The following is a 13515-nucleotide window of genomic DNA, read 5'->3' as shown; positions in this document are numbered from 1 at the left end:
AATGTGCATCAACTTGGCTAGGTCATGATTCTCAGTACTGTGTTGGTGTTGACCATTTTGTGATCTGATGTGATTTTCATATGTGTTGTAAATCCTAACTTCTATGATGTTAATGAGGCTGGTTTAGAGGAAGTTATGTTAATGAGGCAGGACACGACCTACAGGATTAAGTTGTACCTTGCATCAATCAATTTTAAGATACGAAAGAGAGAAGTGAGCAGAGAGGAGAGAGATTTCCTACCACCAAGAAAGAAGAGCTGGGAGCAGAGTGTGTCCTTTGGACCCAGGGTCCCTGCACTGAGGAACTCCTAGACCTAGTGGAATGTTAATGACAAAGACCTTCCCCCAGAGCTGAAAGAGAGAGAGACTTCCCTTGGGGCTAATACCCTGAATTCAGACTTCTAGCCTCCTAGACTGTGAGAGAATAAATTTCTGTTTGTTAAAGCCATCCATACCTAGTCAATCCACATGCTGAGCAAATAATTTGAGAAGCTGGACTGTATGATTGCATCAGGGTTGGAGGAAGAGTCATTAACAATCTGCATTATGCAGATGACACAACCTGCTTACCGAAAGTGAAGAGGACTTGAAGCACTTACTGATGAAGATCAAAGACCACAGCCTTCAGTATGGATTACACCTCAACATAAAGAAAACACAAATCCTCACGATTGGACCAATAAGCAACATCATGGTAAATGGAGAAAAGACTGGAGTTGTCAAGGATTTCATTTTACTTGGATCCACAATCAACAGCCTTGGAAGCAGCAGTCAAGAAATTAAAAGATGCATTGCATTTGGCAAATCAGCTGCAAAAGACCTCTTTAAAGTGTTGAAAAGCAAGGATGTCATTTTGAGGACTTAAGGTGTGCCTGACCCAAGCTAGGGTGTTTTGAATTGCCTCATAGGCTTATGAAAGCTGGACAATTAACAAGGAAGACCAAAGAAGAGTTGATGCCTTTGAATTGTGGTGTTGGTGAAGAATATTGAATACGCCATGGACTGCCAAAAGAACAAACAAATCTGTCTTGGAAGAAGTACAGCCAGAATGGTCCTTAGAAGCAAGGGTGGCAAGACTATGACTCACATATTTTGGACATGTTGTCAGGAAGGATCAGTCCCTGGAGGTGGACATCATGATTGGTAAAATAGATGGTCAGCAAAAAAGAGGAAGACCCTCAAGGAGTTAGATTGACACAGTGGCTGCAACACTGAGCTCAAGCATAGCAACAATTGTGAGGATGGCGCAGGACTGGGCAGTGTTTCATTCTGTTGTTCATAGGGCCATTATGAGTCAGAATCAACTCAAGGGCACCTAACAACAACATCAAAGCCTCCACTTATGGAATTTCTCTTATAGCAGCACTAGATAATTAAGAGACTGAGTAATGGAGGTGTCTTTATTATTGAAAACCTCCAGACCACACTTGAGGATTTGTATTAATGAGTGGTGGCTGGACAGATTAGAAAGGCCACCTGGTAGCCCAATATCAACTAACCTCAGGAGGCATGATTCAACCTATCACTCATATGCAATGAAGTCTTAATCGTGATGATATAAAGAAGCCAATGAAGGCTCTGAACACGCAGGCTCCAAGAGCTTCCTGGTTGGTGAAGGGAGGGTAATGTACCCTTTTTGGGATATGAAAGCTCTGCATTGGGAGCCCTCCCAGACTTGCCCATGTGTCTCTTCCTTAAGATGATCCCTGTTTGTACCTTATGCTATCATAAACCTGTAAAATTAGTATAGTACTTTCTGAGTTTTGTGAGTTGTTCTGGTGGATTACTGAACTCAAAGGAGTAGTGGGAACCAGCAGATGAAAATGAAGGAGCCCAGGGGAAGCCCCTAAACTTGTGACTGTCATCCTGAAGGGACAATGGGAAAACCTCGAATCTGTGGCAAGCAGTGCAGAAGCAAGGTTATTGTGTGAATTCCCAAGTTTGCAACTGACATCTGCCTATTAGCAGCCTGAAAGATGTTTCCTTTTAACTTGTGAGCTCTAATTGAGCTCTGGGTGGCTGGGATCAAAGAGGGAGAGACAGCGCTGCATGGGCAGCTGGTGTCAGAGATGATTGAGAAGAGGGAAAGTGGGGATTTGATTAATCTTCACATTCTGGGGATTGGATTATGTTAATTCTTATCCACGAAAGTGTCTTTTTGAAGGCCACTCTACAGGTAAGAGGCAGAGCTGGGGCTGGTCCCGGTCCCTGAATCTCAGCCCTGTGCTCTTCTCGTGACACCAGGATTTCCATCACGCATGGGCATAGCGCACACCCAATTAGAGGCAGAGCTAAAGTCCCCTGTAATTGCAAAAGAAGCTGAGGAGAGAAGCTGGTTTTACATCCAGACCGGAAAAGGGTGAGGGAGGCAACTGCAAGCTGCACAAATTATACACATTCCGAGTACTTATTTATACAAATCCTCAACCCCACCCTCTTCCCACATTATAACCTAACCAACATGCAAAGAAGAGCTTTTCTTTTGACCTAAGTTCCAAAGCAATTGGCGTTAATACAGAATAAAATATGACTACAAAGTTGTTTAGGCCTCCAACTGGGGAGATGATTTTGTGTGTGACACTGAAGGGGCCCAGAATTGTGTTTATAGAAATGACAGGTGGCATCGACTCCAGTGGCTGTGGGCACACTGAGGTCCATCCTTCTCTTTCCGTAAGACATCACGCAAACTTTAATTCTGGAGATTAACTTTTCGTTTGAAGGTAGGTTTGATTGAGTGTATTGTGAGGTAGAATAGTCTTCAATAATATGTATATATATATATTAAAAAAAAAGTTGCTGTTGAGTAGACTTCAGCTTATGGCAACTCCGTCTGTATCAAAGTAGAACCATGTTCCATGGGGTTTTCAGTGGCTGATTTTTCAGTAGTAGGTCACCAGGTCCTTCTTCTGAGGCTCCTCTGGTGAACATGAACCACCAACCATCTGGTTAGCAAACGAGCGCATCATTCAATGACTCCCACATATATAAAAGAGCTTATTAAACTCTAAGGGACAATAAAATGGTATCTAATTTTTAATGGAGATGAAAATCAATGGCAGGATATGAAGCACCAACGATACCAACCAAACAAACAAAAATAAAACCTGCTGTCATCCAGTTGATTTTGACTCGTGGAAACCCCATGTGTTACAGAGTAGAACCGAACTCCATAGGGTTTTCTTGACTGTAATCTTTATGGAAGCAGGTCTCCAGGCCTTTCCTCTGAGGCACCACTGGCTGGGTTCGAACCAGAAACCTTCTGATTAGTAACTGAATGCAAACTGTTAATGCCACTCAGGGACCTAGCAATGACACAGTAGTTGCTAATTATGAGCAACATTCAATAGGATTCTTTAAACCTGAATTCTACATGATGGAAAGGTGGCACATCCCTTTAAAAAGTAGCTGGGTTCAGTAAAATTATTTTCTGGGTGTGATGTATTCAGTGCCCCAGGCTACTTCCTGCAGAGTCCAGCTGGGAGGGCCAGGCATGGGTGAGAAGCTGGGCTTTGGCTTCTGGATACAGCTCTCGCCCTAACTAGCTGGGTGACCCACTCCTCACACAAATGTCTACAGAATGCAAGCGTAAACCAATTAGAAGTAAGAAGACAGGAATATCCCATTTCTTTAAAGACTACTGCCTGATTTTCATTAAGCCTATTCACATTTATTTTCCAACCTGGACTCCTGAGTTAGCACTTCATTTCAAATTGTCAAGAGATTATTTCAGCCATGAAAAACCATGGCTCCTTTATTTATACAGACCTTTCAGTTCTCTGCTCTCTTTCTCCATCAGAGCTCCTTCTCTCTCTCCTTCTAATTTATTACTTTTTAAGTACTCTTTAAGTAGCAGATGTTTCAGAACTTTTTAAACTGGGAAACTGCCGAGTGTAATTGCTGGACTTGGCAGGGAGCAGGGCTTGACAAACGTGTTCTGCATGCAACCCCACGTCACCGCAGAAGCAGCACGACCCATTCACAGCCTCCTGACATCTTTCTCTTAGGTTCTGTAGGAGTACTCCAATTAATCAGTCCAGCTGGCTTAAACAGAAGGGACGTGTAAGGAAAACATCAGCTTTTACTGTCATACAAGTAAAATGTGTGGGCTGAGGTGTGCTCCCCAAACTAAAATGAGGTCAATTTGCATTCTAGGTGATGGGTGGCTGAAAGCGAAAAAGCGTGTTTGTCTTTTGGCTTGATTGAAAAAGTGAAAATGGAACCAATTAAGCCACCCAATTCATCTCTTGAAACTGGTAAGTGTCATGTAGTGTTGCTGGGGCAGCGTGAGCCTTTTCAGGAACAGTGGAACAAAGTGAATCAGCACTGAGGAAAAGAAATGCCAACTCTCTTTTCTTTCCACCACTCGTCTGTCAGTTTGTTCTATTGTGGTGGCTTGTGTGTTGCTGTGATGCTGGAAGCTATGCCACCGGTATTTCAAATACCAGCAAGGTCACCCATGGTGGACAGGTTTCAGTAGAGTTTCCAGACTAAGACAGACTAGGAAGAAGGGCCTGGCAGTCTACTTCTGAAAAAATCAGCCGGTGAAAACCTTATGAATAGCAGCAGAACACTGTCTGATATAGTGCTGAAAGATAAGTCTCCCAGGTTGGAAGGCACTCAAAATACAACTAGGGAAGAACTGCCTCGTCAAAGTAGAGTTGACCTTAATGACATGGTTGGAGTCAAGCGTTCAGGATCTTCATTTGCTGATACGGCATGACTCAAAATGAGGAGAAACAGCTGCAAACATCCATTAATAATCTGCGTGCAGAATGTATGAAGTATGAATCTAGGAAAAACTGAAGTAAAAAATGAAATGGAACACATAAAGGTCAATATCCTAGGCATTAGTGAGCTAAAATGGACTGGTATTGGCCATTTTGAGTCAGACAACCATACGGTCTACTATGCTGGGAATGACACGTGGAAGAGGAATGACATCAAATGCATCCTCAAAAAGCATTTCAAGTTCTACCCTGACCTACAACACTGTCAGTGGTAGGATAATATCCATATGTCTACAAGAAAAAAAAAATTTTTTTACAAGAAACACAAGTTAATATGAATATTATTCAAGTTTGCACACCAACCACTAATGCCCAAAAAAGGAAATTGAAGATTCTTACCAACTTCTTCAGTCTGAAATTGATCAAACGTGCAATCGAGATGCATTGATAATTACTGATGATTGGAACGGGAAAGTTGGAAACAAAGAAGAATCATTAGTTGGAAAATGTAGCCTTAGTGATAGAAATGATACCAGAGATTGCATGACAGAATTTTGCAAGACCAATGACTTATTGATTGGAAATACCTTTCTTCAGCAACATAAATGATGACTATACACATGGACCTCAACAGATGGAAAACACAGTAATCAAATCAACTATATCTGTGGAAATGGATGATGGAAAAGTTCAGTATCATCAATCAGAACAAGGCCAGAGGTCAACTGTGGAGCAGACCATCAATTACTCATATGCAAGGTCAAGTTGAAGCCGAAGAAAGTTAAAATAAGTCCAAAAGAGCCAAAGTATGATCTTGAGCATATCCCACCTGAATTTAGAGACCATCTCAAGAACAGATTTGACAAGTTGAACACTAATGACCGAACACCAGATGAGTTGCAGGTTGACATCAAGGACATCATACATAAAGAAAGCAAAAGGTCATTAAAAAAGATGGGAAAGAAAGAAAATACCAAAATGGATGTCAGAAGAGACTATGAAACTTGCTCTTGAACATAAAGCAGCTAAAGATAATGGAAGAAACGAAGTAAAAACTGAACAGAAGGTTTCAGAAGGCAGCTCGAGAAGGCAAAGTATTGTAATGAAATGTGCAAAGACTTGGAGTTAGAAAACCAAAAGGGAAGAATATGTTCAGCATTTCTCAAAATTAAAGAATTGAAGAAAAACTCAAGCCCCAAGCTGCAATTTTGAAGGATTCTATGGGCAAAATATTGAATGATGCAGGAAGCATCAAAAGAAGGTGGAAGAAATACACAGAGTCAGTGTACCAAAAAGAATTGGCCAGCGTTCAACCATTTCAACCATATGACCAAGAACTGATGGTACTAAAGGAAGAAGTTCAAGCTGCACTAAAGGCATTGATGAAAGACAAGGCCCCAGGAATTGGTGGATTACCAACTGAGATGTTTCAACAAAGGGATGCAACCCTGGAGGTGCTCACTCATCTAGGCCAAGATATTTGGAAGACAGCTACCTGGCCAATGGACTGGAAGAGATCAATATTTGTGCCCATTCCAAAGAAAGGTGATCCACTAGAATGTAGAAATTATTGAACAATATCATTAATATTACACAAAAGTAAAATTTTACTGAAGATAATTAAAAAATGGTTGCAGCAGTACATTGACAGGGAACTGCCAAAAATTCAAGCCTGATTCAGAAGATGACATGGAACAAGGGATATCATTGCATATGTTTGATGGATCTTGGCTGAAAGCAGAGAATATCAGAAAAATGTTTACCTCTGTTTTATTGACTGCGTGGATAGTACCAAATTATGGATATCATTGAGAAGAATGAGAATTCCAGAACACTTAATTGTGCTCATGTGGAACCTGTACATAAACCAAGAGGCGGTCGGAGCAGAACAAGAGGACAACGCTTGGTTTAAAATCAGGAAAGTTGTGCATCAGGGTTGTATCCTTTCACCATACTTATTCAATCTGTATGCTGAGAAGCTAGACTGTATGAAGAAGATTAGATAGAAGGAAGACTCATTAACTACTTGTGATATGCAGATGACACCACCTTGCTTGCTGAAAGCAAAGAGCAGTTTAAGAACTTACTGATAAAGGTCAAAGACCACAGCCTTCAGTATGGATTATACCTCATCATAAAGAAAACAAAAATTCCCACAGCTAGACCAATAAGCAACATCATGATAAACGGAGAAAAGATTGAAGTTGTCAAGGATTTCATTTTACTTGGATCCAGAATAAATGCCCATGGAAGCAGGGGTCAAGATTTGCATTGGGCAAATCTGCTGCAAAAAACTCTTTTAAGTGTTGAAAAGCAAAGAAGTCACTTTGAGGACTAAGGTGCGCCTGACCCAAAGCTGAACAACGAATGGAGAAGACCGAAGAAGAACTGATGCTTTTGAATTGTGGTGTTGTCGAAGAATATCGAAAATACCATGGACTGCTGGAAGGACCAATAAGCCTGTCCTGGAAGAAATACAGCCCAAGTGCTTCTTGGAAACAAGGATGGCAAGACTTCATCTTACGTACTTTGAACATGTTATCTGGAGGGATTAGTCCCTGGAGAAGGACATCATGCTTGGTAAGGTAGAATGTCAGTGAAAAAAAAAGGGAGACCCTCAATGAGGTTGAGTGACTCAGTGGCTTCAACAACGGGCTCAAATATAACAAAGATTGTGAGGATGGCATAGGACTGGGCAGTGTTTTGTTCTGTTGTACATGGTGCCCCTGTGGATGGGAATCTACCCAGCAGAACCTAACAACAACAACAACAGCTCTCTTCTTTTGTAATTTATCTTTTCCTTTCAGAGACTAAGTTAGGAGTGATTGCTTCAAAATTAACATAGAAATTTATAGGTTTTCTTTCAAAACAATTACCCAAGGGGCAAAATATTATGAGTAGGCAACAGAGAGTGCACTCACTTTTGACTTTTTGTTTTCTCCTAAATGTGTGTTTTGCTATCCACCTCTCTCTTCATATGTACAGCACATGGGGATGTACAGAAATTTCCTGGATGTGGTCCTGCAAGAGTTTGTTAATTTATTCATTCATCTACCCATATACCCACCCACCCATTCATCTATCTATCCATCCATCTCTTCCATCTCTTCCTTCCATCCACCCATCCATCCACCCATCCACCCACTCCTCCACCCATCCACCCACTCACCCACCAACACATCCACCCACCTATCCATTCATCCATCTCTTCCACCCCTTCCTTCCTTCCATCTGTCTATCCATCCACCCACCCACCATCCACTCATCCATCCATCCACCCACTCTCCATCCATCCATCCATCCATCCATCCATCCATCCATCCATCCATCCATCCATCCATCCATCCATCCATCCATCCATCCATCCACTAACCCATTCATCCATTTGTCCTTTATACTGTTTGCCTAGGTTACAAGTGATTGTGCTATGATTCTCACCTGGATAGAAAGGAGTGGAAGGAAGCTTGGAGAAGAGGAGGAGCGAGGGGACAAGGACCACTCTGTACTATTCCATTGCTGTGAAACTTGGGCCAAGTCATTTAAGTAAGGTGGGAGTTTCTCTCCTTATTTCTATAATGGGAATAATAATGTGCTCCTTCTCTCCCACCTGGTTCTTAACCCTTGTTGTCCTTCAGAACCTCCTAGGGTTGTTTTTAAAAAGCACCATCTGAAGCCTACCCAGACCTACTAAGTCAGGGGCTCTGTATTTTGAACAATTTCTGTAAGTGATTGTGTTGAAAATAACAGAGGTCAAGCTTAGGATCCCTTCTATATTTAAGGCCCCTACTTCTCTGCATGATCCATTTGTGTATAAGATGAGGGTTGAGGCAGATGAAAGGCCCTCCTACTTTTTGTATCTGCCATGGTCTCTTGGGTTTCTATCTTGAAAGCTGAGGCCCTAATCCTGTTCCATGAAACACTCTGGCTGGCTCATCCTTACAAATCTTCAACAATTCTGTGAGAAATAGTGCTGATAGATATGAGGCTGGGGGAGAGTGTGTATGAACTTAGACTTCAGAGTGAGACGCAGAGGGGTGGCAGGGGAGGACTCACAGAAGAGGGTGCTTGACCCTACCAACGTCTGTTGGATTGGCCTGTGCTGTCAACTCCAGCCCAATGAGCAGGGGTCTGGAAGGTTCGTGGGGAACTGGTGAAGGTTGTCCCAGGTGCCCTGGGTAGCCTGGTCTTTCTTTCCTCCCACACCAGGCTCAGGGCCCCGAGAACCAGATAAACAGCCCTGCTGTCCTTTTTTTTCAGCAGTGTGGCCATGGGTGAGATCTGTTAGCCTCAGTTTCTTCATCTGTAAATGGGAGATAATAAAGCCAGACCGGTCTGCCCCATGGGGTTACTGAGGCTCCAGTGAAACAGGATAAGTGTGTGAAATGGCTTTAACAAATGTAAAGCTCATCAGAAGAAGCTCTTTTCTCTACTTCCTGACATGGGTCCTCTTTGTCCTTCAACTCATTCCCCTTGGCCCCATTAGACACTTTAGTTCCATTAATGATAGATGATGGATTTGTAAATGATGGATGAGAATATAAAAATTTTATCCCATCAGATTCCACCTCCAGGAAGAATTTAGGGACCAGGGGCCTTCTTGTGATCCATGGAAACCTCAGGCACTCCAAACGTGGGACTCTTTGCCTATTCCTGCAGACCAACTTAGCTCATGACATTACAATTTTTTTCCTAGTTTTGCATAGCTACGATTTAGGAGATTATTTTTAACTGTATCAACTGGCAAATCTTAGGAATCGTAGACTTTCCTTGTATTCAGTCAGAAAAAATGAACAAACAAAAACAAAACAGTTGCTGTCAAGTAAACTTGGACTCATGGTGACCTTATGTGTGTCAGAGTAGAACTGTGCTCCAAAGGGTTTTCTATGGCTGACTTTTCTGGAAACAGATCACCACACTTTTCTTCCTAGGCACCTCTGGGTAAACTTGACCCTCTGACTGTTTGGTTAACACAGAATGTTTTAACTATTTGCACCACCCAAGGACTCCAAGGCTTACTAAGACGGAGCCAAAGCCACTCTTTACTAGCAACCATTTCACCTCACATCAGTCTTTAAGAGATTTTAAGAGTTAGAGATCAATCCAAGAGATTCTTTAAAGTAAATTTATAGTAGAAGAGATTTTTTTATTTTTTATTTTTTATGATCCATTACTCCAGCCCAAACCCCAGAGGGTCTGTGAGAAGGGGAGACAGGCATCTTACTCCTTGGCTGGAGCATTGCTGAGTTACAGACCTCCAAGGCCCTTGGAGAAGAGGACACCAGAAGAGGAATGTCATACATAAGATAGTTTCCAGTAGAGCCTGACATGATCCCACAAGTTGGGGGTGGATGCAGATGCTTACGTCCACTTTTTGTGTAGAGAATTCTAAAGGCCAGAGGTGGCTGTGTAGCCTACGATGTGATGGCCCCATGAAAGAGGACAGCAGCTGCACAAAATGCACTTCCTCCCTCTAGTGGGGCAAGAGTGCTTGATGGTGCCCACAGGCCCAGTGGACACTGGGAGGGATGGGCAACGTGATCTTCCTAAAGAGACTTCATCCAGAGGGCTGCTGGCTGGGGTCAGGGGACCCAGCAGTGAGGGGCCGGATGTGTATCCCTGGGAATAGGAGGAATGCACGTGTGCGTGCCTGTGCACACACACGTGTGTGTGTGTGTGACAAAAGGACCAGTTGGAAGGGTCTGTGTCAGAGAACGGTGTAGTGGTGCAGTGCAGAGATTCCTGGGTACCCATGTGCATGTACACATGTATGGGTGTGTTAGGAGGGAAGGTGGAGGGGGGCTCTGAAAACCCCACAAATGTGGCTTACCATAGAGTCGGCATTTGCATACTTGCTGTAACAGAGCCTAACAGCTAGGAGAGAACTGTGAATAGCTCTGATGCTTTTCTCTCTTTTATCTCTCCTTATTGTCCCAATCCTGAAGCAGAGAGGAGTACATAGTGAGCGGAGCTGGGACAAGGAGAAGAGCCACGTGGAGCAAGCAGAGGAAAGGACACTCCTTCCCCAGGGCTGCCGCACTGCCCGCTGCAATCTATGTGAGTGGTGCCTCCTGGAGCTGAGCAGTGCGCCACCTGAGCTGCTGGATGCCGCCCCTTTTCCTCACTTCCAGTCCCTGATCTAGCCCCACCTGGAGGGTTGAGGGAAGCGAGGTTGCTGAGGGAAGTGAGGATGTAGATTAGGCTGGACATTTTTATCCCCCCAAATTGAGACTGTTCCAATACACAGAAGTGAGTGTAAAGTTAGGAGAATCTGCTCAAGATGTCAACAGGCAAGGAAGGAAGATCAATGAACAATAACGGGGAAAAAGAAAGCTGTTTTCTGACAATACCATACTGGATTCAGTGCTCCCATAAACCTAATCTTGTAAAGTAAAATAATTCTAGTGATTTCTAAGAAAAATTTTCACAAGCCCAAGTTAATATATTTCATTTCTTTTAGGTGCCCATTCTTACTGTGCAGGATCTTGTCCTTTTGAAAGGACAGGATATTTACTTGAGTAGAATGGAAGTAGAAGTCACCTGCAAGCATTTATAAATGGGAATTAAAACGATAAAGGAATAGAGAGATTTGCCATTGTCTTTGAGAAAACTCAGGGAGAGATGTCACAGCCGCCTGACTAGGGACATTAAAACTGCTAAGGAAAGAAGGTGTCCATCAGGAGGAAGGCCAGTCGTGGACACACAGAAACAGGGAGTCAGCTAGTCAGATGTGTTTTATTGCTTGACTTTTTTTTTAATGTGGATGGTAGCTTATGCGTACAGAAAAGACAATATACAGTTATTTTGCCACTTTGGAAACCCTGGTGGCGTAGTGGTTAAGAGCTACAGCTGCTAACCAAAAGGTCAGCAGTTCGAATCCACCAGGCGCCCCTTAGAGACTCGATGGGGCAGTTCTACTCTGCCCTATACGGTCGCTATGAGTTGGAATCGACTGGACAGCAGTGGGTTTGGGTTTTGTTGGTTTTTTGCCACCTTAATATTCCATATATTAACGTAATTTACAAATGACATAATCTTCATAAACACTTCAAATACTTGACTGGATGAACAGAACTTTTATAAGTCCCTAAACAGCTCCACTAGAACTTATACCTGAAACTGATACGTTTTTACCAATTGCTGTCAAGACGCCTCGGACTAATGGTGACCACACGTGTGTCAGAGTAGACCTGTGCTCCATAGGGTCTTCAGTGGCTGATTTTTGGGAAGTAGATTGCTGGGACTTTCTTCTAAGGTGCCTCTGGGTAGACTCAAACCCCCAACCTTTCAGTTAGCAGCCAAGCGCATCAACCGTTTGCACCACCCAGAGACTCCAACTGATAAGTAGTGACTCAAAGGCTCCTAAACTTACAAACTTTGTCAAGTACCTTTATAACTTTTAACTTAAAATTGTATTACATCAATAGGTTGTGCAACTCTTACTTTTAATCTATAGAACAATCCTGATCAAAAGGAGGGAGGGGACAACAGAATTTAAAATTCTCAATGGAATCCAGATGATTGAGGCATACAAACACCTGAAACTATTGCCCTGAGATCATCTTTAAACCCTAAACTTCAAACCAAAACTTACCCTGGTGGTCTGCTTTGAACCAAACAACAGTTTAGCTTAATTAGTAAAGTATGTTTTCCTTGAGCATTGAGCTTTTTCAAAGATTTATCTATGTGGGATCGAACTGACAACAGCATCTCAAAAGGTTAGGTGAGAAGCTTGGGGGCAGTGAGTTTATGCTGATAGTAGTGGAATAATTTGGAAAAGTGTAGTGGTGGAATAATTTGGAAAAGGTTAGATGAGAAGCTTAGGGGGCAGTGAGTTTATGTTGATGGTGGTGGAATAATTTGGAAAAGGACACTGAAGAATGTAAACAATGTCACTGAATTGTACATGCAGAATTTGTTGAAATGCTGTATCCATCGCTGTGTATATTTTCGGAAACCCTGGTGGTTAAGTGCTACGGCTGCTAACCAAAGCTTCGGCAGTTCAAATCTGCCAAGCACCCCTTGGAAACTCTACGGGGCAGTTCTACTCTGTCCTATAGGGTCGTTATGAGTTGGAATCGACGTGACGGCACTGGGTTTGGGGTTTTTTTTTTTTTTTTGGTGCATATTTTCAAGCTCCCCAAATTAATAAGATTTTAAAAATTATAAGTATAAAATAATATACTCATTTATAAATTTTAGATTGAAATCCCAAAGCTCTATAACAAAAAACCAAACCAAACCCAGTGCCATCAGGTTGATTCCAACTCATAGCGACCCTATAGGACAGAGTGGAGCTGCCCCATAGAGTTTCCAAGTAGCACCTGGCAGATTTGAACTGCCCACCCTTTGGTTAGCAGCCTTAGCACTTAACCACTACGCCACCAGGGTTTCCAAGCTCGTATAGCATGCAGAAATATGCCAAATTATTTTAAGCATCTCAAATACTTTAAAAATGAAACATAAACAGATTATTTTGAACTTAATACAAAAGGTCGTCACCCTGGTAGTGGCTATGTTCCCTTTGGGGAAGGGTAGGAGGAAGATTTACTATATAAACTTTTCACAGGGTAATAGCATCCCTTCTCAAAGGGTTCCGCCTTCTTTTTATTCAGGGCTCTGGATCTCTGAAATGGCTCAGGTCTGGGAATGGGTAAAGGGGTCACAACTCTGTACTGGGGTTAAGTAAGAATTTTGTTCACCAGAACTAAAGCTTTTCTGCTTGTGCAAAGCATGTAAGATCATATATTGGGGAAAGTGAAATAAACAGACTTTTTTTGGGACTACTGGC

The 13515-nt window shown here is 42.5% G+C and overlaps 1 long non-coding RNA gene across 6 annotated transcripts in view; it reads left to right on the top strand.

The window, feature by feature from the left end:
* Positions 1–12833, top strand: part of LOC111753083 (uncharacterized) — a 51081-nt gene extending 38248 nt beyond the window's left edge. For 5 of the 6 annotated variants that reach the window (XR_010321062.1, XR_010321061.1, XR_010321060.1 and 2 more), the window contains 2 exons: positions 4153–4253; positions 8137–12833. This is a non-coding gene — a long non-coding RNA (uncharacterized LOC111753083). The remainder of the gene's footprint in view (positions 1–4152; positions 4254–8136) is intronic. The other variant, XR_002787935.2, reaches the window with a different exon arrangement.
* Positions 12834–13515: the final 682 nt, after the last annotated feature.

This window comes from Loxodonta africana, chromosome 2 (assembly GCF_030014295.1).
Source record: "Loxodonta africana isolate mLoxAfr1 chromosome 2, mLoxAfr1.hap2, whole genome shotgun sequence".
NCBI lineage: Eukaryota > Metazoa > Chordata > Mammalia > Proboscidea > Elephantidae > Loxodonta > Loxodonta africana.
The sequence above is the reverse complement of the archived record's forward strand: the minus strand, read 5'-3'. Positions and strand labels throughout refer to the sequence as shown.